Raw genomic sequence first — 23,382 nt, forward strand, 5'->3', positions numbered from 1 at the left:
CACGTTGTACACATGTACCCTAGAACTTAAAGTATAATTTAAAAAAAAAAAGGCAGTTCTCCTGCACACACTTTCTTGCCTGCTGCCATGTAAGATGTCCCTTTGCTCTTCCTTTGTCTTCTACCATGATTGTGAGGCCTTTCCAGCCACGCAGAACTGTGAGTCCATTAAACTTGTTTCCTTCATAAATTATTTAGTCTCAGGTGTATCTTTATTAGTAGCATGAGAACAGACTAATATGCCCACAAAGAGCTCTTTGGAGTCCTCACTAAAATTTTTAAGAGTGTAAAGGGGTCTTTAGAAGAAAAAGCTTGGGAACCACTGCCTTAGGAAGACTACTGAAAGGTATGCTTGACTCCAGCTGACCAAGCTGCAGCATGTCACCTCAGTAACCCCATGCTTTCCCCTAGGCCTTTTCATCCTGTTGTCTCAAAATCTCTTCTGTTACTGATAATTTAGCTTCTCTATAGATCTGAAGTCACTATTCTGTCTCCTACTTTTGCTTTGTTCTGATAGAAAATCATTTTTGTTCCATGTTTCCTCAATATTGTCTCCTTAACATGAGCTGGTATCCTAGACTTCAAGACCTCAGTCAGAAATACAGCTCACATACTTTACAATTCTACAGAGGCACTTATATTAATATTTTTGGAAGTATCTAAATGGAATCAGATTCTACTGTCTTTCCAAACAAGATAAAAACCTCAGAATAATATGTCTGTCCCCAAAATTATCCACCCCAGTTAAAATCCACGTAATTGTTTAGAATTTTAGTTCTAACTTGTTTTATGTAAAAAATTATTGATAATATTATAGTTAATATTATTGTACTATCTAGTTACATTTAGATTTGGGTATTAGATTTGTGAGAATCTGAGGATTGTAAGTTTTCAGAGTCTTTGTCTATCTGAAAATATGATTATTTCATCTTCATTCTTGAATAATAATTTAGCTGAACATTGCAAATAGTATATTTCTGGTTACAACCTTGGGTAATGAGCAAAGTGATTTTCGTTCCTGTTCATAAACATGCTAAAGAGACTTTGGCTTCTCGCTTCATGTGGAGAGCCTGGTCCCAGTTTCCTATCACATGCTGCAGGTATTAGGTGCTGGTCCCCAAGCTGGTGTTAAGACTCCAACCTTGGTGACCTTATTCACTCTGGGCTCCCCATGTGCTGTGTGCAGCTTCAGTTCTTGCTAACCACTGGGTTTTCCTTTCTGTTTGTGATCCATAAAGATTTTCCTTTTTTGTTTTAGATTGTGGCTATGCATTTATATATACATATATATTTAATATTGTATCTATCATTCCTATGTGTTTGGAGAATAGTGATGTTTCTGCGTGTGCTCAACTCACCATCTACAGGTCTAAGCCCATATCCTTATAATGGAGCTAAGGGATATATTTGCCAAGGTCTAGAAATACTCAATCTTTTTGACTTACCAAAGCAAGCACAAAATGCAAAGCACTAATTTAGATTTTGTTAAAGATCTTAAATTAAACCTGAGCAATGCTGCATTTGGATTGGTTATTGCAAATTAAACAGAACTATTTCATTTACATTTATGGTCATGTAGGTTAATTAAAAATTTCTCTTTAGAAATACAGCCCCCAAGACTCTATGTAATTTAAATGGGTTCTACATTCATGCAGAGTGAGAATGGCAGTTTCAATATTTAATTCTTGCTTCATAAACTTTGAAGGCTAAAAACACATCATCCCCAAGTTCTGAACTCTCTTTATGTTGGAAACAACTCACTAACGGCAACTTGGAGTTGCTAGGTAACTTGGTGTCTGTGGAAAGCTTCTGATAAAATATATTTAAATCAGATTTCCTGGAGCAGATGGGCAAACTTAAGTGGAAAATAAATTCCAATGATCTGATATTGGCTTTTCATGCTAAAACTAAAATCTCCTTGCAGTCAAAGCTCACACATATCTTCTGAACTTTAGGGTGGCCTTGCTGCAGAGAGCATCACATCTCATTCCCCACAACATGGTACCATCTGAGCTTTGTGAGCTGAATTACTTTCTAGCAATTGGGAAAGATCCCTGAAGAAGAAAGACTGCATGGAGAAGAAAGCGTCTTTGAATGTGTCTGCTTTCACCACTTCTTCACTAGGTAAAATCCTTTCTCATAAGTTAATGGACCCTGGTTGGGGTGGTCTTGTCTTTAGTTCCTCAGATCATCATCATAAAATCTAATTATAAAAATAGGGTGGAGCTGCTGGGAAGTGAATCAGCTAAGCTACAATCCCCTAGTCTTCAATGGCTCAGGTTAGAAACTCGGAAACCAGAAAAAACTGTGGACTTACTCAGTGAATGCACATACTATGAGGTAGTTATAAGCGTCACCCAATGATTGAATTGTACTGTTTGAGCTTACATCAGTTGAGAATAAATAGAAGCTGCCAGTAATTTTTTGATATTTTTGTCTGTGACCGGTGGTAGGTCATGGGACTGGTGGGGGTTATATATAATCTTCTATAAGGAAGACTTCAGGAATCTTTTTCTGAAGGAGAAACTTCAGTCACCCTACAACCCACAAAAGTCACTTCTTTGCCAAAGTCTCTATAATCTTTTAGGGTTGGTGAATTTGTACAAAATGATACAAAAGGAATCTGGCAGTTAACTTATTAGTTCTGGAACCAATTAGCAAAGAATACTCAAATTCCCAGAAATAATGCCTCAGAGAAGTGTCATCACCTCTCTAATGACATGCAAAAGCAGATGAAATAAAAAAAGAAAATGATTATTGGCCAGCTCAATGGCTCACACCTGTAATCCCAGCATTTCGGGGGGCCAAGATGGGAGGACGCTTGAGCCCAGGAGCGCATGATCAGCCTGGGCAACAAAGTGAAACTCCTTCTTTACAAAAAATAATAAAATAAAATAAAAAGGAGCCGGGGGTGGTAGCATGCACCTGTAGTCCCAGCCAGCTACTCTGGAGGCTGAGGCGGGAGGATCACTTGAGCCCAGGAAGTTGAAGCTGCAGTGAACCATGATGGCACCACTACACTCCAGCCTGGGTGGCAGAGTGAGACCCTGTCTCAAAAAAAAAAAAAAAAAAAACTGATTATCAAACTCCAGCATATGTGACTCTTGTTACCTCACTGTAAGAAAAGGGCATACCAGCAAGAGGAGACACCCCAGTGAGAAGCAGGTATAAACCAGAATATCACATTAGGAAATTGAAGTTAAGGGAAATGGCTCGTGCTGAGTGGCTACCGTCTGGCAGGCAATGTACTAGGTCCTTCAATTGCATCATTTCACTGAACTATTATAGCAGTTACAGAAGGTTGGTTTTGTTTGTTTGTTTGTTTTTTTCCATTTCATAGGAGAAAAAACTGAGGCCCCAAGGGGCCTACTAATTTAAAAGTGGTCACAGGGCTAATAAATGACAGAGCCAGAATTCAGAAACCTGTCTGTCTGATTTCAAATCCCAGGCTACTTTGTCAGGAGACTCGGGAACCTTGGGAGGGAGTGGAATCACAGACACTCTCACACACTGCTAATGGGAGCGTAAATTGGTTCAAATTTTAGCGATATGTGTCAAAATGTTAAGTGTACACACCATGAAATTTAGCAAAATAGTCTTGTAAGAATTTATTCTAGACATGCACTTTCACAAGTACACAATTATGTATATATGGGTGTTCATATCAGAATGATTTGTAACAGAAAAATTGGGAATATCTTTAAGTATCTCATTAATCAGGGATTTGTTAGCAATTCCTGATAAACCCCACAATAGAATACATTTACTCGTCAAAAATAATGAGGTAAATCTATATGAACACATGAAAAGATATTCCCAATGTTGTTCAATAAAAAAGTAAGTTGCAAAGGAACAATACCTGTGAGTTCTGTGGAGGGGGTACAATCCCCTTTGGAAAAAGGGGACTGTCTGGAAGCATACCCAACTCACTGTTGTCAATGGTGAACCTGCAGGGAGTGGAGTGGGGGTGTTTCTTGGTCAAGTGGGGAGGGACTCTTTCACTTTTCACTTTGCAACCTTCTAAATTCTCTGATTGTTTTTCCCAATAAGCGAGTATTACTTTTATAATAAAAGAAAAAAATTTAAAGAAGATCCTTTGAACTTAGAAAATAATGGAAGGTTTTTGTAACACAAAAATGAAGTGGGTCAGGATCTGTTGGAGAATAAAGGGAAGGCAGATGATGATTAAGGAGCTAATGATTGCCAAAGGTCATTTATGCCTTCATGCTAATTGCCAAGGCAGATTCACAAAGAACTTTAGCATTGGAGAGGGTGCACCTTGAAGGCAGAAGACCAAAAAAGAAACTCTTCGTGATATTTTGGATAACTTGTCAAACCAATGCCCAAATGCTTTGATATTCTCTCAACCTTGTTCAGTGCATGGAATCATCAACACAATTGTTCTGTTCATACAAATTATGAGCAAAGGAATACTAGTAGGCAGCTCAGGTAAGAAGAGAAGTAGTTTTCCCCCAAAAAACTTGGCTACGGCAAACGATTCTATCCCCAGGATGCCTGGAGTTTGTCAGTGACAGCTGCAGCCCTTTCTGCCTGGAAATATTCTCCTTCTGATGTGGAGGCAGATTGCATTTGCCTGGCTAATCCGGCCATACACTGGAGAAATGACGTAAGGCCCGAGCTACCCATATGTCCTATAGATTCCAAAAGAAGACGAGCTACCAACAGGTTTTTTGCCACTGCTTTTTCTCATGTCAACATGGCCATTATTGTTTGATTAGTTTTCTTTGCACTGAGGCTAAAAGGAATTTCTGCTGAGTGTCTCCGAGATGCCTCAGGCATCTCCGGGCACTTTTTGCAGGACACAACTGAATACTTTTTGTAGAACTTTCCTTACAGTCACTTACTTTGTGCTGTATGAAAATATGATTTATCTGTTTTCCCTTTACTGCCTAGTGTTTCCTATTCTTATAATTTTGTTCTAGTTAGGTTTCCTTTCGCTTTTAAAAAGCCATTGTTTGTACTTTCCCTGATAATAGTAATAGCTCATCTTTACTAGGGCTTATGATGCACCAGGCACTATTTTAAGTGTTTTATGTAAATTAATTAATTGAATCCTCATTATAAATCTATGAAGTCGGCACTGTTTTCATTAGACAAATGAGGAAACTAAAGTGTGAGGAGGTTAAGGAACTTACCCAAGCAGTAGAGCCAGGATTCAAAACAGACCTGTCTTACTCCAAAGCATGTTTATTTAGCCATGTACTACACTGTATCACAACAAAGACAGCAGTCTGTCTTATAGAAGGCAGTCTATCTGTCCTGTCCTTGACTCCACCTCTTCTCCAGGGCATTATCATTTCACCTTCCTTAACAAGGAGGGACTCTACTCAGAGTCCTCAGCTCCCCACCAGCCATGGCTCAAGACACCAGCTCCTTTCCTGCCAACTCTAGCCCAATTGATCTCTTCCTTCGCTAACAACTCTTGCCTTTGTTGAGAGCACCATACAATTAGCATATATTTTTAAATACCCTGTTATCTAATTAGCTGAAATACATAATTTAACACTTTCTCACAGTCATACCTGCCTTCCCAGGTTTTGAAGGTATATCAGACACCTCTTAGGCTTCACCTCATATCCTCTTAACCCACCTTTTTTTTCCAACTTTTGCTGCAGCAAGCAGCTATGCCCAGGTATAACCAGATAAAGATCTTGTCTCAGCTGCACTGTGAATCTGTTCCACTCTCTAGCCTGAGTTTTTCTAACCTAAATAGATGTCTGCTGGAATTTCCTCAGCACTCATACATATGCAAACCTAGACATTCGAGAGAATTAACATTCCTTGGGGCAACCCTTGACTAATAAAGATAGGATCTGGTGGGTAGAGCTGCCCTCTCTGGCCCTTGGGCAGAAAACTCTGAGTCACTTTCAGAGGCCTACAATAATGACCAGCTTTCTAATGTCCGCTTTTATTGGCTTTTTCTATAAGGAAGTACGGGGCCAAGGCATATGGATGGACCTATGAGGATAGGCATAAAGGGTGAGGATTTTTTAAATCCTATGTTAATGCTCATGAGCATCCACCATAGTGAATCAATAGAGCATCAACAACCAAGTAGACAGGATGACTTGTCTTCTGGATGTCAGTGTCTCTCCTTTGCCATTCCAGTACTTTTGCAATTGGCTCATTAATGGCATGGCCCTAGTGACAGGAGTAGAGACTAGGCATGGACACAACAGTATCAAGTCCTTCTCACCAGGGCTGATATAGCTCCTGTCATTGCTGAATATTTTTCTTGCCAGAGGACAGGCTGGCATAGATAAGGCACCATCCTCAGAGATACTAGCCAGGCACTTGGCAGCAAGTTGATGACATCACACCTAATTCCATTATTAGAACTGACACCTAGTTGGATACGGTTTTGCCTTCCCTGACATCAGTGCTGTTGCTGACACTGATATCTGAGGACTTGTGGAATGTGTTCTTTACTGAAATGGGATTCCACGCAACTATGCCTCAGACTAAGGGATTCATTTGATGGTAAGAGGGTTGTGACAATGGGCACATGATCATGGGATTGATTGGTCTTACAATGTACTTCTTCACCCAGAGGCAGCCAGCCTAGTAGAATAATGGAACAGCCTAGTTAATGTGCTAGCTTGGGCATAATACCCTATGAGGTTGAACTGTATCCTCCAACATGCAGTATATGCACAGAACAAACAGTGCTGATTCTCTACTAGCTATAATATATGGGTCCAGGAATCAACTGGTGGAAATAAGATTGGTTCTTTTCACCATCATTCTCAATGATCCACTTGTGAAATGTTTATGAAGCAATTGACCCCGATTCCTATAAGGAAATAGGGTTGCTATTAAACAGTGGAGGTGATAGGGCAGAAGGGAGTACGTCTAGGACCCAGGGATTCAATGGGGCATCTCTTGGTGGTAACTCCAATGCCCACTGATAACTGTAAATCGGCAACCGCAGCAACCTCAGCCCACAGGGGCTAACGCAACCCAGTCCCCTTGTGAGTGAAGGTCTGAGTCACTCTTCGATGACTCCTAGGTTGCTGGGAGGCACCCTAGACCAGCTGAGGTGTTGGTAAAGACAAAACTAGAATGGGGTGGAAGATGAAGGTGACAAATGCTAATTATGGCATTGGGATCAGTTGTAGCAGTGAGGACTGGACCTCATCACATTAACCTTCCTTTATGAAGTCTTGAAGGCTCTGTGAAGAAAAATAAAGCAGATTAGGGAGATGGAGAATAGCAGGATTGGGTGACTATTTAAAAAGAATGGTCAAGGAAGCTTTCTCTGATTAGGGGACATTCGAGCAGAAACCTAAATGAAGTAAAGGAGCAAGCCAGATGAGTACATAGGACAAGAGCATTCCAGAGAGAGAAAGTAGCAGTCCAGATGTTCTGAAGTGAGAGCATGCTTGGTGTGTTTGAGGAGGGTAGTATGGCTAGAAGGGGGCGAGCAAAGGAGGGAAGCAGGAAGAGAAGTGATCAGGAAGACAACGGGGCTCAAACCATGACGGGCTTTGCAGGTAGAAGGAGGACTTTGGGTCCCATTTTGTGTGAGGTAGGGAGCCATCAGTGGATTCTGAGATCATATGATTTATTTTGCATTATATAGAGCCCTCTGCTGCTCTGTGGATTGGCTATATGAAGTCCAGGAGGGGTGCAGGGAGATCAGTTAGGACACTACTGTGGTAGCATGTTTAGATCTCATTTAAGATGGTGTTTCTGGGTACATAAGGTAAAGGCATGGGGTTGCTGAACATCAGGTCTTGGATTAAGAGTGGTATTACTGTTCTTTAGGGTTGACTTTAAGCTACTCCTGAGCAAAAACTAACTCTTCTACTTCTTGGGTGTAGTGGTGAATGCTCAGAAAATGCCTATGATTTTCTCATTTGAACGCATATTTAGCCTTTGCTAAGAATTCATAGAAACAATCTCTCTACATTAAAACACATAAGTGACATGTGGTTTCCAAGATCAGGCCTATCATTTTAACATAGGTACCCAGATCATGTACTAGGAAATGTGCTCCTTGCTACACACATACCTTCTCTTTTAATTCTCTTAACAACCTTGGCAGGTGAAGTTACTCTTTACAAGGTACAGGTGGCATTATTCTGTATAAGTTATTCATACAAGTTTCTGTATGAAGAAACAGAGACTGGGGGTAGAGGTTGAGTAAACTGCCAATGGTCATCAGAGGGTAAGGGACAGAGCTCTGGATCTGAACCAAAAGCTGATTCCAGAGCCCACGCTTAACGACAACTCTGAATTATTCATCCACATTCTTTGGTGGCCTAATCTTATTTTTGTGATCTTTCAGATTCCTCTGACGATGAAAAATAACTAACATTAACAGGAAGTGCTGATTTTTTAAGCCTCATTTGCCTGGAGGGAAATAACAAAGGTAATGATTCTATTTGTTTATTAAGATGCCTGTCAGAATGATCCTTTTGCTCCTGGAAAATCATTTGAGCCAATGACAAGAATGGGTGAGCATTTTATTCTGAGCTTCTTTGATGATATCTGCTGCAATTTTACTGCTGTGTGACTTTTTTTTTTTTACCCCAGAAAGCCATAGTTCTGCCTTATTCCTACTTTCAAAAATCATTACTATAGTTGCATCACAGAAGAAGGGGAAAAAAAAAAAAAGACAGACGTGTGAGCTGCCCATGAAATAGAGTAGTTTGCCACACATGAGCACAGCCCTTTTCATGTGCTGGCTGTGAGCCTGTCCTCATGCTGGGGTGGAGAAGCTCATTACTGCTCAAAGTAACCAAGAAACAGCGCCTGGCAAAGGGTAGAGGGAGACCAAAGGCCCAGAGTGCTCCCACCAAATTGGATCCTGGAAAGTCTGACACTGGAGCAACTACTAGAGTCACTCGGCAGCCGCTTGCTTGGGCTTTTTACAATGAAACTGCAGGATTAAAGGAGGCCATTTTGGTGAACTGGAGCATCGCCCAGTATTTGCCAATGGATAGAAGGGTCACAGGGTTGGAGGCCATGTAGAATAACTGATGCAAAAGTAGCAGATACTCGTTTGTCCAGACTGCAAATACCCAGTTTTAATGTCTTGCTGAATCTGCAGCTCTCCTAGAAGCACAATGAAGTGTCTGCAACTCGGAACACGTTTTGTGCATTGGACACTGCATGTGCCCTTCACTCCTGCTTTCCACTTCTATCTTCTTGGCCACCCTGCCTGTATTTTGATGAACCTCTGCCACTGGAGTTGGTATGTCCTGCCTAAATGGCATTTCAGCATGGATTTCCCCAGGTGCCTAGCATCCTTTCCTAGATTAACGTGTCAGTGGCATATGGTGCAAATGGCCTGTCGTTCAGTTTCAGAATCAGTTTAAAATATCTGCCAGGCTGCTATCTCCTTTGGCATAATGCCTGTGGCCCCAGTGTTTGAGAAAGGAGAGCAACATTGTCTGAAAATTATTTAGAGTGATTTTTTTCCTCTGATAGCCAGAATCTGGTTTCCTGTCTTTCCGCATTTCTCTCTCTCTCATTTCTTATCCCTGGTATCTGAGCAAAAGAAAGAAGTCTATGTTCTGATATTGAGTGCCTAGGAGCAGGGAAAATGTTGAGAGCAGCCTTTGGTGCATTGGTTCCTTTATTGTATTTATTTTGTATTTATGTATTTATTCATTTATTTATGTTTGAGACAGAGTCTCTTGTCACCCAGGCTGGAGTACAGTGGTGCGATCTTGGCTCACTGCAACCTCTGCCTCCCAGGTTCCAGCAATTCTCCTGCCTCAGCCTCCCAAGTAGCTGGGATTACAGGTGCACACCACCACAACTGGCTAATCTTTTGTATTTTAGTAGAGTCGGGGTTTCACCATGTTGCCCAGGCTGGTCTCAAACTCCTGAGCTCAGGCAATCCACCCGCCTCGGCCTCCCAAAGTGCTGGGATTACAGATGTGCGTCACCACACCCGGCCATTGTATTGGTTCCTTTACAGGCTCTTTTTCCATAAAGGGGAGTATATTGCTTTTTCAAACACTGTTGCATTTTATTCTCTTAAAAGCCCCTGTGTAGGTATTAGCTCCATTTTGCAGATAAAAGAATTGAGGCTCAGACAATTTTCAATGTGGTGAAAGCATACTACAAAGACGTAGAAGAATAATAGTTCAGACCCAGGTTCTCTGACTTCACAGTCCAAAGTCTTTTCACTCTATTAAGTCCATGCATTGACCGTTGTCTGAACTGATATCGTGCCCACATCCAAGCATCTCTGGGGAAGGGGATCTATTTTTACTGCAGTTCAACAGGCAGCGCTCACAGAAGCCTGCGTCTCTGTAGGCATTGTCAGCAAGTGCTCCTGGCTTCTTCTTGTACAAACTCCTCATCGTGCTCTTCTCTCAGTGTGTTTAATGGTGGGTCATTGTTACTATTTAGTTGCCTGATGGGTTTCTGGCTCCTAAATCCAAGTAACGAAGCAGATCCTGCTGTCCCTGGGATTATCCCCTCTTGATGAGTGATGACCTCAGGATTGGAGGCAGCCGACCTGCGGGCAGAGAGAGGGGGATGTCAAAGGTTCCTCCAGCTCAATTTGGATTGATGAACCAGAATAATTCAGGCAGCAGGGCTCGTGGAATTGGCCTCAACTGGCAATCTTTTTCCAGAACTGTTCTTTCTCAATTTTTGTATTTGAGGTGGAGTGTTTCTGCCAATTTCTCACTTACATCCTCTCTTTTCTACTACAGGTATTTGGAAAGCACCCTCACTCTCATCTATTGGCTGGATTCATTGTCTCCACAACACCAAACAATCGGATGGATCCCATTCACCAACTAGTCATTTCCACCTTTATGCTCTACTTTGCTAGAACCTTCCACTGAAAACACCTCACAGGTCTTTATTCTGTCATCAAAATTCTGTACCTGCTTCCTGTCCAATTCATCACCATCAAGAAATCTCCAAATGAGTCTATCCAACTAATAGCTTCTTTATTCCAAATTCCTTCCAATGATAATAACAACAGTACTTCTTAAACATTTTATAATTGTTAATTTAAATAAGTAATATCAGGTGGCCCAACATTTAAATGTACACAGGGTATACAAATAATCAAAGTGAAAAGTAATTTGTGCTCTTGTCCCAGCTCCCTAGCTCCCAGCTCACAGGCACTCTGTGACCAGTTCCTTTTGTCTCCTTCTGAACCTTCCAGAGATATCGTTATATGTATATATACTTTTAAAAAATGTATCAACAATATATGAGAATAACTGTTAACATATATTAGTAATTATTATTATTATTTTTATTTTACTTTAAATTATAGGATACATGTGCACAACCTGCAGGTTTGTTACATATGTATACATGTGCCATGTTGGTGTGCTGCACCCAATGACTCGTCATTTACATTAGGTATATCTCCTAATGCTATCCCTCCCCCCTCCCCCAACCGCATGACAGGCCCCGGTGTGTGATGTTCCCCTTCCTGTGTCCAAGTGTTCTCACTGTTCAATTCCCACCTATGAGTGAGAACATGCAGTGTTTGGTTTTTTGTCCTTGCAATAGTTTGCTCAGAATGATGGTTTCCAGCTTCATCCTTGTCCCTGCAAAGGACATGAACTCATCCTTTTTGGTGGCTGCATAGTATTCCATGGTGTCTATGTGCCACATTTTCTTAATCCAGTCTATCATTGATGGACATTTGGGTTGGTTCCAAGTCTTTGCTATTGTGAATAGTGCCACAATAAACATATGTGTGCATGTGTCTTTATAGCAGCATGATTTATAATCCTTTGGGTATATACCCAGTAATGGGATGGCTGGATCAAATGGTATTTCTAGTTCTAGATCCATGAGGAATCGCCACACTGTCTTCCACAATGGTTGAACTAGTTTACAGTCCCACCAACAGTGTAAAAGTGTTCCTATTTCTCCACATCCTCTCCAGCACCTGTTGTTTCCTGACTTTTTAGTGATCGCCATTCTAACTGGTGTGAGATGGTATCTCATTGTGGTTTTGATTTGCATTTCTCTGATGGACTGTGATGATGAGCTTTTTTTCATGTGTGGGCAAAGGATATGAGCAATTATATAAGAGATGCCATGCTAAGCACTTTACATGTATTATTTCATTGAATCCTCCCAACAACTTTATCAGATGTATCCTCATATGATCCATATTTATAAATAAAGAAATAGAGGCTCAGAAAAGTTAAGGAGCTTACCTATGATCACACAGTGTTGTAGCAGAGTTGGAATTTGATCCCCGGCTGCCTGACTGCAGAGCCCAAGCTCCTAACCACTGTGCTACTTGCCTTAAAATGACTCTCTGATTGTCTCATATACGTATGCATCTGGTTTCCCAGCTAAATCAAAGAGTCTTCAAAAACAAAAGAAGCAGTGTGGGATAGTGGAAAGAACGCACACTTGGGAATCAAATCCCGGCTTTGAAACTTACTAGCTATGTGACTACAGGTAAGTTTCTGAAACTCTCTGAACTTCCATGTTCTCATCTGTAAAGTTAGAAAACTGCTAACCTCATTAGCATTAGAGGGAGGCAGGCGTGTTGTGATGATCAGGGGAGATAAAGAATGTAAAGCATCTGGCACATTAGACGTTTGCAGAAACAGTAGTGACTTTCTCAAGAGCTGTGTCTTTTTAAAAATATATTTGCCTGCTTTAGCTACCCTGTGCAAGGTGGAAAGGTGCATAGGCAATCCTCAGGTGATGTTTGACATAATATAAACCTGACCTTTCCAGTGGAAAATGCCATACAGAAGTCCCTGAAAGTAAATACAAGGCAACAGGCTCTTGTACCTAGGACCCATGGGTCTTGCTCTAGAGGGGATAGTTGGTCATTTGTTGGCTATTCAAAGAAATGTATGGAATAGTATACAAGATTGGCCTAATGGTCGTACATATTGTAAATCTTCACTGAGGTAAACAAGCATAAATGGAGTCTAAAGGGGAAAAAAACTGAAGAAACACTGTCAGGAATTTTTTCTGGAACATTCTTCCTCCAGACACCCTCATGGTAACCCTTTCCCCTCCTTCTAGTCACCTCCTCAGAGGTCTCTCCTGACCTGCAACCTGTCCCAACTCCCACTTTATTTTTAATTTTTTCATAACACTTTGCACCTGCAGTTATGTAATATAATTATCCTGTCTTTTGCATATGTTTTTCATGGTCTGATTCCTCTAGAATGTAAGCTCCCTGAGGGCAGAGGCCTTGTTTTTTTCACTGATATATCCTAAGCCCTTCAAATAGTGTCTGGCACATAATGCCTGCTCAATAAATACCTATTGGAGGAATAAATTTTTCAGATAAGAAAACTGAGGTTAAGTGACTTGGCCTAGATAATTTTGCCAGTTAACAGCAGAGTTAAGACTAGAACTCAGTTTTTCTGCCTGCCAAACCAGTTGTCTTTCCATTAAATCATATTTTTAAGGATGTAGGAGCGTATATGTAGGATTGAGGAAAGATTTGATTATTGAGGAATCCAGAAAAAACTGGAAATGAGTGCATATAGACAAAATAACTGAAACATGAAAGTGACAGTAGGAAAAAAAAAAAAAGCCATAGATGTGGGTGGCAATGTTGATTTTTTTTCAAAATTTTGTTTAAGTACCTGAGACTCTGCTGTCAGTTTATCTAGTGAAATAAGATTCATGATCAATATGTGGAGACGGAAATTTCAGACCTCATTATACACAAACTGAAGATTATTCCTTTGCTGTCACTGTGGCATTTGACACACCAGTGAAAACAAAAGGAAATCTGTCTCAGATGCCCCTTTTAGCTTTGACAGATGTGGAAATGCATGAGTTTGGAGCGTAAATTTTTGGTTGGATGTTACATGTGAGCATGTCCCAAGATACAGCTAGAGAAACCACCACCATGTTCACAGTTGAGAGCCACAGCCCTAGTGATGAGCTGAATTTCAGTCCAGGATGTCTGCTCCCATCCCTACTTTGTTCTCTTATCTTGAAAGCAAAAGAGGCACTCTGTCTTTTCCCAGGCTAATCTTCCATCTGAGCTTTTGGTCTCATCTCTTTCTCCCATCACTTACCCCTCTTTCTTGAATCTTAAATCTATCTTTTCCCCATATGTGCAAACATGTTCAAATCTCCTCCATGCTAATGCAAAATTATAAAAATCTTCCAACAATCTCTTCAATCAGTAACCTACTGATGTAAAAGCAAAACACCCCAAAACAGTGGTTTCAAACAGAAAGAACTTTATTCACAAATTGATAAGTCATCTGGGCCAGGCTCAATTGGTCTCTATTGACTTCAGCTGTGCCTGAAACAGTGACTACACACCCTCAAGAGGGTGCAGTCAGCTGGAGGGGTCAGCTAGGGCAGGCTGGTCAAGGGTGAGCTCACTCGCATGCCTGACAATTAAGCAGGTTATTAGTTATGGTGAAGTCGGTGACTGGGACACTGGTCGCTTATCATCCAGCAGTTTAGCTCAGGCTTGTTCTCATGGTTGCTGGGCAGGATTTCAAGAGGCAGAGAGAGAAAGAGAGAGAGAGAGAAAGCAGAAATACAAGACCTCTTGAATTGGCACAACACCAATTCTTCCTCATTTTATTGACAAAAACAATTCACAAGTCCAACCAAGGGGCAAGGAAATAGGCTCTACCTTTTGATGGGAGGAGCTGCAAAGTCACATCACAAAGGATGTGGATTCAGGGAGGGATGGGGAATTAGGGTCAGTTTTGTAATAATCCTACAATATCTCTCTTCATCCTTAAGCTTCAGCCTAGGTGTCTCCTTTCCTTCACATCCAAACTTCCAGAAAGGGTCATTATCACTAGCCTTGGCTACTTCCTTACCAACCAGTCACTCCTCACCCAAGATGACCTCATCTTACTTCTGCCATCTCCCTTTTGATGGAACTACTCTCTTTAAAGACAACAATGGATCAAATATCAAATACTATGAACTTTCAGCTGTCATCTTACTTAACTTTATTGCACAATTTGCCCTGTATGGCTATTTTCTCCTGCTTAAAACTCCCCTCCCTTACTGCCTGCATTCGCTCTCTCCTGCCTCCTTCTACTCCTCTGGCCATTGCTCCTCAGGTTCCTTGGCTGGCTGGTGTCTGTCCTCTGGCTCGTCAATGTTAATGTTTCTGTTGTCTCTTTTCTTTTCTTCCTTCTCATGTTAAATTCTTTCCAAAATCTAATGTAGTCAAAGGAATACCACCTATATTCATCTTTATTCTAACCCCCTTTTAACCTGCAGGTATAAAGTGTCAGTGCCTACTGGATATTGCCATAGGCTCCTCAAACATAACATGTGTCTTCAACTGAGTTTAATATCTTTCTTCCAAAATGTGATTCTGTCTTCACTTTCTTTGTTAACAGCTTTTCAATTATTTCAATTCATCAAGCTGAAAATGGAGGACTGTCCTTAACTCCTTCCAACCTCGACTTCATACAACCCAAAATATTAGGTCCTATCAATTCTACCCCCCAAGTATCTCTCAGAGTCACCCCTTCCTCACATCTATGCTGCTACCTGAGTTTAGACTGTCCCCCTCTGTTGCCCAGGCCAATGCAGAGCCTTTCATCTGCTGCCCTGACCCTCTTCTGCAACCAGAGATCTTCTGAAATGCAAATTGGTTATTCCTTTGCCTTATACGCTTCCACTGGCTCATTTCTGCCAAGATAAAAATCTAAACCCTTTGGAAAAAAAAAGTACTCCATCTCATTTTAAGAAAAAGAAGGTTTATTATCAGGAAATAGGGGATTCTCATGAAGCAAGAAGTACAGCCAGGCAGCAGGGGAGTTGTCAGGAACAGAGTCCCCCATGTGCTGGCTTCTCTCTCACTGCCTTCAATATCTTACCTCTGCGTGTTTCTTTGACTTTACCCCACTCTCCTGAAGACTTTCCCACCCTGTCTCTCTCTGCTTGTTCATTTAATGCACATGGCCCCCTATACACATTCTTAATCCAAGCCTACCTAACCATCATATCTCTCAGAACAAATTATTGAGAAAGAAAATCTGATTGGCTTAGCTCTTGGGTCAAATGCTCAATTGGCTGTGACCATGAAGGGGTGAGGTTATATGGACAAAACGTGACAGCGGTGGAGGCCCACATCTTCAGCGGAAGCTGTAGGGAAGAATGTTCTCAGAGAAGACAGTGTGGGCTGGGCAGGCAACTCAGACAGGCCCATTCTATTCCTTAATGTGGCATATGTTATTTTTCTAGTATCATCTACCAAATTTTCTCCTACTGCAATGAACTATCCACTTCAACTACATAGAGCTACTCCCCCTTCCCTACACACGTCATGCTGTTTTTCATATGGTATTCCCAATACCTGCAATATTCTACCCCCCTCAACTCTCTAGAAATCTCCTCCTTGTTTTTTATTTATTTATTTTATTTATCTAATTTTTTTTTTTTTTTTTTTTTTTTTTTTTTTTGAGACAGAGTCTCACTTTGTTGCCAGGCTGGAGTGCAGTGGCGTGATCTCGGCTCACTGCAACCTCCACCTCCTGCGTTCAAGCAATTCTCCTGCCTCGGCCTCCCAAGTAGCTGGGACTACAGGCACATGCCACAACACCCAGCTAATTTTTGTATTTTTGGTAGAGATGGGGTTTCACCAGTTTGGCCAGGATGGTCTTGATCAGGTTGAGCTTGTGATCCACCCACCACGGCCTCCCAAAGTCCTTCTTATTTTTTAATATCCAATGTCGCCTATACTGTGAAGCCTCCCTTGCCCCTGTTAGTTGCTCTGTCTTCTAGGAATGCTTAGCACTTTGCACACTTAGCACTTTCCACTTACACTCTTAGAGTGTATATTATACCAAATTGAAATTGTTTGCTCCCTTTGCTAGATTATGGGCTTTTTTAAATTGGCAGGCACCATCCCCAGCATCTGCTATAGTGTTGGGCACATAGAACTGAATGAATTAAAATGTTAAGTGAACAGAGTTTCTAAATCAATTGTATTACTCCATTCTTACACTGCTATAAATAAATACCCAAGACCAGGTGCAGTGGCTCTTGCCTGCAATCCCAACACTTTGGGAGGCCGAGGTGGGTGGATCACGAGGTCAGGAGTTCGAGATCAGTCCGGCCAACATGGCGAAACCTCATCTCTACTAAAAATACAAAAAAAAAAAAAAAATTAGCCAGGTGTGGTGGCGTGCGCCTGTAATCCCAGCTACTCAGGAGGCTGAGGCAGACGAATTGCTTGAACCCGGGAGGTGGAGGTTGCAGTGAGCCGACATTGCACCACTACACTCTATCCTGAGTGGCACAGCAACACTTCATCTCTTAAAAAAAAAAAAAAAAAGAAAGAAAGAAAAAATACCTGAGACTGGGTAATTCATAATGAAAAGAGGTTTAATTGGCTCACTGTTCTGCAGGTCGTATAGGAAGCATAGCTGAGGAGGCCTCAGGAAACTTTCAATCACGATGGAAGGGGAAGCAGGTACATCTTCACACGGCTGGAGCAGGAGAGAGAGAGAGTAAGGGGAAGTGCTATACACTTTAAAACAACCAAATCTCATGAGAACTCACTCACTATCATGAGACCTGCAAGAAGGAAATCTGCCCTCATGACCCAATCACCTCCCACCAGACCCCTTTTCCAACATTGGGGATTACAATTTGACGTGAGACTTGAGCAGGTACAAATCCAAACCATATTGCCAATTGTTCCCCAAGTGTGTTCCTGGATCATTAGCATCAGCATCATCTGAGAACTTGTTAGAAATGCAAATTCCTAGGCCCCTCCACAAACATACTAAATAAAAAAAACTCTAAGAGTAGAAGTGGTAGGCACAACCTTGTCTCTTGCCCCCAGATGTCTATGTCCTATTCCCTGGGACCTGTGAGTATGCTATGCTACATAGCAAAAAGGAATTAAGGTTGCAGATGGAATTAAGATGAGTGATCAGCTGATTTTAAAATAAAGAGTTTATCCTGGATTATCCAGGTGGGCCTAATGTTATCAAAAGGGTCCATAATGGGGAAGAGGGAGATGGAAGGGTCAGAATCAGAAAGATAACACCATGAGAAAGACTTGATCAGCCACTGCTGGCTTTGAGGATGGAAGGAGGCCACTAGCCAAAGAATGCAGGCAGCTTCTAGAAGCCAGAAAAGGCAAGAAAACAGATTCCCCTAGAGTCTCCAGAAAGGAATACAGCTCTGTCAAAATCTTGACTTTTGTCGAGTGAGACCCACTTTAGACTTCTGACCTCCATAACTATAAGATAACAAATTGTTGTTGTTTTAAGCCACCCAGTCTGTGATAATTTGTTACTGCAGCAATAAGATACTAATACAGTAGAGCCCAGCAATCTGTGTTCCAACAAGCCTTCCAGGTGATTCTGAAATTTCCTCTCACTATGCACTGTAGCACCAGGTATTAAACTGACTACATTCTTCATCCTTCTTTCTTGTGTTTGCTTGTTTGACTGTCTCTGTATGTTCACCACTGTATCCTTGCCTACTGCTGGCACTCAGTAGTAATAATAATGGTAGTAGAAGGAGTTACAGTAGCAGCAGCAGCAAATGCTTGTTGAGAATGTCTATGTGTAAAGTGTTACTCTAAGCACTTTACATGACTTAACTCAGTCCTTGTAATAGCCCTGTGAAGTAAGTGATATTACTACCCATATTTTATAAATGAGGTAACTGATGTCCAGAGAAGAAAAACAACTTTCCCAAGATCCCCTAGCCAGTAAGTGGAACAGCCAGACCTCAAACTCAGTCTCACTTAGAGCCCCTACAATGTGTTCTGTAGGCAGAGTACAACATATGTTGGATAGGTGAACGAATGAATGAATGAATGAATGAATGATAAACAGTAAGTTGAACTTGAGGACTTTTTATTTTTGTAGATTTAGAGGGTACATGCACAGTTTTGTTACTGGATATATGTGTAGTGGTGAAGTCTGGGCTTTTAGTGTAACCATCATTCAAGAAGTGTACATTGTACCTGTATTAGTCCATTTTCACACTGCTATAAAGATACTACCTGAGACTGGGTAATTTATAAACAAAGGAGGTTTAATTGATTCACAGTTCCACATGGCAGGGAGCAGGGGGGCCTCAGGAAACTTACAGTCATGGCAGAAGGGAAAGCAGACACCTTCTTCACAAGGCAGCAGGAGAGAGAAGTGTGAGCACAGGAAAAACTGCCACTTGCAGATCCATCAGATCTCTTGAGACTCACTATCATGAGAACAGCATGGGGGAAACTGCCCCCATAATCCAATCACTTCCCTCCCTTGACATGTGGGGATTACACGTGGAATTACAATTCAAGATGAGATTTGTGTGGGGACACAGAGCCAAACCATATCAGTACCCAATACGTAATTTCTCATCCTTGACTTCCTTCCCACTCTCCCACCTTTTGAAGTCTCAAGTGTCTCTTACTCGACTCTCACCTGAGGACTTTAGAAACTTTGGAAAGGAACAGTGGAGCTCTAAAGGAATATCATCCCAGCACTGATTCAGAGGAGTGGGGAGAAGACACACGCTTCTCTTGCATGGATGTCCAACAGAAGACACAGGAAAGCAACTAGAACAGGAGTGGAAAACAGGACTGGCCGAAGACGGCAGAGTATAGGAGTGGAGAGGGTGCACCCTGGGTAGGAACTGTGCATGGCTTCCTGAAATGGGGGAGCCAAGAGGTTTTTTTGTTTGTTCGTTGTTTGAGGTGGACTCTCACTTTGTGGCCCAGGCTGGAGTGCAGTGGCAAGATCTCGGCTCACTTCAACATCCACCTCCCAGATTCAAGTGATTCTCCTGCCTCAGCCTCCCGAGTTGCTGGGATTACAGGTGCATGCCACCACACCCACCTAATTTTTTGTATTTTGAGTAGAGATGGGGTTTCACCATGTTGGTCAGGTGGTCTCAAACTCCTGACCTCAAGTGATCCACCCGCCTTGGCCTCTCAAAGCGCTGGGATTACAAGCGTGAGCCACCCGGTGCCTGGCCAGCAAGAGTTGAAGGCTAACAGGAGAGGCAAGGCTGGAACTATATTCACCACAGTATCGCTAGCCTCTAGTCTAGGCCTGGAACCTCAGAAACCCAGCGCCTGAATATCAATGTATCTTTGTTGAGTAAAAGAGAATTTTAGTGTGAAATTGTTCTGGGCTCTTTAGACATTCGTTTCAAGATGTCTGAGGAAGATCTGTGATTAGGTTCAGCAGACCTCTCAGTAGTAATGCAGACACTATGAGGGGAAAGGCTGATTTAAAAATCAACACACTGGATGAGCTGGAGGCACAGGGAGCATAGACAGAATGGGTTCTCGTAAGTGGTCAAGACCCAGTGTCCAGGGAATGTGGCTATTTTCAGTCAGGTGCCTCACTGAGCAAGGGAATTGTAGCATTTATTTAGTGCCCATTGTGAGTCAGCCGTGGGACTAGGTGTTTTCCTTCCTTGAGCTCATTCGAGCAAAGTGCCCCAATATGTGAGGTGCGAACAGGAAGAGGAAAACAAGGGAATGACTCAGAGCCCAGGTTGGCAGACAGGGCCAAGGCCATCTCTCCATAGGGGACAGGTTCAACCTATTGGGTCGGTCCTATGGCAGGGTCCAGGCCCCAGGGAGAACTGCCTTAAACAAAGCAGGGCCATAGGGGTCAAGACATATGCCAGAAACAGAATGAAGGCTAGCTGATGGCACAGAGCATAGCCAGAGGCAAGGGGCAGAACTAAGTTTACGGAAGGAGAAATAACCCCAAAGTGCAGTGCACAGGGATGAGACACTGCAGTCAGGGAGGGAAGAGGTAGAGCTGAAGTCAGGGGAAATTCCTAAGAGAAATACTCATGATCAGAGTTCCTACAGTTACAAAGCTAAGTAGGTAAGATTTCTTAACATCAACGAAAGTGATGGTGAAGAGCCACAGAGTCACGTGCTTTGCCCAGGTTGAGTTCCTGACCCACAGATCTGTAAGCATAATACTTTATTGTTTTATGCCACTAAGACTTGAGGTAATTTGTTTCCTCAAATTACAGTTACTTCACCATTACACAAATATCCAGTAACAAAATGTGCATGTCCCCTCTAAATCTATAAAAATAAAAAAGTTAAGTCCTCAGGTTAGACTTACTGTTTATTATTCATTCATTCGTGAATTACACAGTTACCCCAGATTTAATTCCTAGAGCACCTATTTTCATAAATTTTAGTTTCATTTTCAAGATAAGGTTCGAGTCCAACCTCTTTTTTTTTTTTAATACGGGAGAACTTGAGAACCCATTTTAAGTGGAATTACAGTAAGTGACCTTTTTCTAGTATCAAATTTCCTGCAATACTTTGCAGGGAACACTGTCTCAAACCCCTTGGCTCTATGTCCCATGGCAGGTAGAGAGATCAGTGGGCCCAGCCACTGGGAACCCTGGGAAGCCAGGGGAAAATAGATGGGTTTGAGTTAACTGCAAAAGGCCTAGAACTCAGTGTTGCATGGTCCTGGGATGGTGTGTGGAAAGAGGACCACATTTGGTGCCAGATGGTACACTCGATAATTATGTGGTATTGGCCAAGTTACTCTACTTTTCTGAGCCTCAGTTTCCTCAGTTGTATCATGGGGCTACTAATCTTCCCTTCCTGGGCTGTTTTACTGCTCACAAGTGATAATCTATGTAAAGTAGTCACCAAAGTTAGTTTCCAACTGAGGATGCCACTCCTACTATGAAATCCACTTTTATTAATGTGAGAAGGATTACTTTTTAAATCATAAAAAACAAAACGAGATAAAGTCATGTTCAAGTTTCACAGTTTCACTTCTTTTCTTCTTTTTCAGATCCTTCACCTTATTATTTTACTCCTCCCTATGAGCAGACCCTATTTTGATATCCCTATGCATGGGATAATAAATAGGATTCTTCTTGAGCACCAACTCCATTGAACTACTTGGAACTCTTGAGAAGAATTCTGACACTGAAACCAGACTCATTACAAAATGGTGCTATGATCTACTGGTGATATATGCTTAGGAGAGTTGGGTAGCATCACTATTGCCCACTTTTTATCAACTCTGTTATATCTTTCTCCCAGACACACTCATTGTATTCTCACTTCCCACTCCCCAGAGGAGTCGGATTTTTAGAAGCACAGAGTCTAAGTATAGTCTAGGATTCATATATCCCTAATGACTTTTTAGCTCTTTCCATGTTAAATATAGTGCTGGGTTGCTGAAGTTCACACAAGTCAAATTATTTGGCTTAGATCACACAGCTAGTAAATATGAAAACCAAAATTGAAAGCTGATCTCTCCGATTTTGAAGCTAGAGCTGTGTCTTTAGTAGGCTGTCCCCTTCAGTGGCAACAATCTCTCAAAGTAGGCCTGGATCCAAGTGTAACCTAGGGCTTGTTCTAGGGATAGGGATAGAGTTCCCTTTCCTAGAAATGCCACATGTAGGAACTACTGACTATAGGCCACTAATTCATGCTGGGAGAAGCTCAAGTATAGAACATCTTCAGCCAGCAGGTGTAGAGAACAGCAGTGAAGGAGCAGTGCTTTGTAGATAGACCAGGTCAGGATCTGCTCACCAGCTGAATAATCTTGAGCAAGTTACTCAACCTTCCTCTTACTCAATTTCCCTGTAAATTAGGACTAAAAAGAACATTACCGACTTCACACGGTCATGTGGGGATCAGGTGGAGAGAATGTTTATGAAGAGCTCAGTACAGGCTGCAGCACACAAGTCCTCAATATGTATTGGTCATAAATCACCCTAAGGAGAGTGTAAGGGGTCTGCTCCTCACCGCACATGGGGGCAGTGTGTGCTAGAATATATAACCTGAACAGAAACACATCTGGAAGAAGTGCAGCCAAAGTAATAAAACAATCACATGATAAATGTGTGTATGCTTATTTTTTTTTTTTCACTTGACCAGGGAAATTCAGGCAATTAATGTTTGAAAGGGAATCTGAAGCAAATGTAATGGAGTCAAGCGTTCCCTCATAATGTCATGTGATCCCGCAGTCACCAGAGCCGTTTTGGTTGTGTGAAGAAGACTGTGCCCAAAGTACCTCCTTGAAGCTTTCCTAACAACAACTCTACCCGCCACGAAAAATAGTTTCCTTCTCCCTTCCTGGGAAGTCACTCCGATTGTCTCTGAACAGAAACTCTCAAATAAACAGCACTGGAGTGTAATTAACAATGTTCCTTTCTCAGTTTCCTACTTGGCTGTACACCTTAGTGGTATTCTCCCATGATGAGAATTCACTGGGTGGAAATACCACCCCCACACCAGGCCTGTGTTTATTCCATTTTCTCCTTCCTCAGGGGCAGCCAGCAGAAACTTTCTAGAAAGTGAATTAGTTTGAAAGCCATCATGCTTCCCTCCAGCACTTTGATGGCCCTAATGTCCTTTTAATATGAGTTGTTTTTGTGTGAGTGCCTCTGTCCATGAAACTAGAGGGGAAATATTTCTATCTGAAGAGAG

General features: G+C 41.8%; 1 long non-coding RNA gene across 1 annotated transcript in view; it reads right to left on the minus strand.

Annotated features, from left to right (window-relative positions):
• The window catches only part of LOC126963974 (uncharacterized), a 41,917-nt gene extending 24,605 nt beyond the window's left edge, over positions 1-17,312 (minus strand). The window contains exon 1 of the long non-coding RNA XR_007729270.1: positions 17,284-17,312. This is a non-coding gene — a long non-coding RNA (uncharacterized LOC126963974). The remainder of the gene's footprint in view (positions 1-17,283) is intronic.
• Between the last annotated feature and the right edge of the window lie 6,070 nt (positions 17,313-23,382).

This window comes from Macaca thibetana, chromosome 1 (genome assembly GCF_024542745.1).
Source record: "Macaca thibetana thibetana isolate TM-01 chromosome 1, ASM2454274v1, whole genome shotgun sequence".
Taxonomy (NCBI): Eukaryota; Metazoa; Chordata; class Mammalia; order Primates; family Cercopithecidae; genus Macaca; species Macaca thibetana.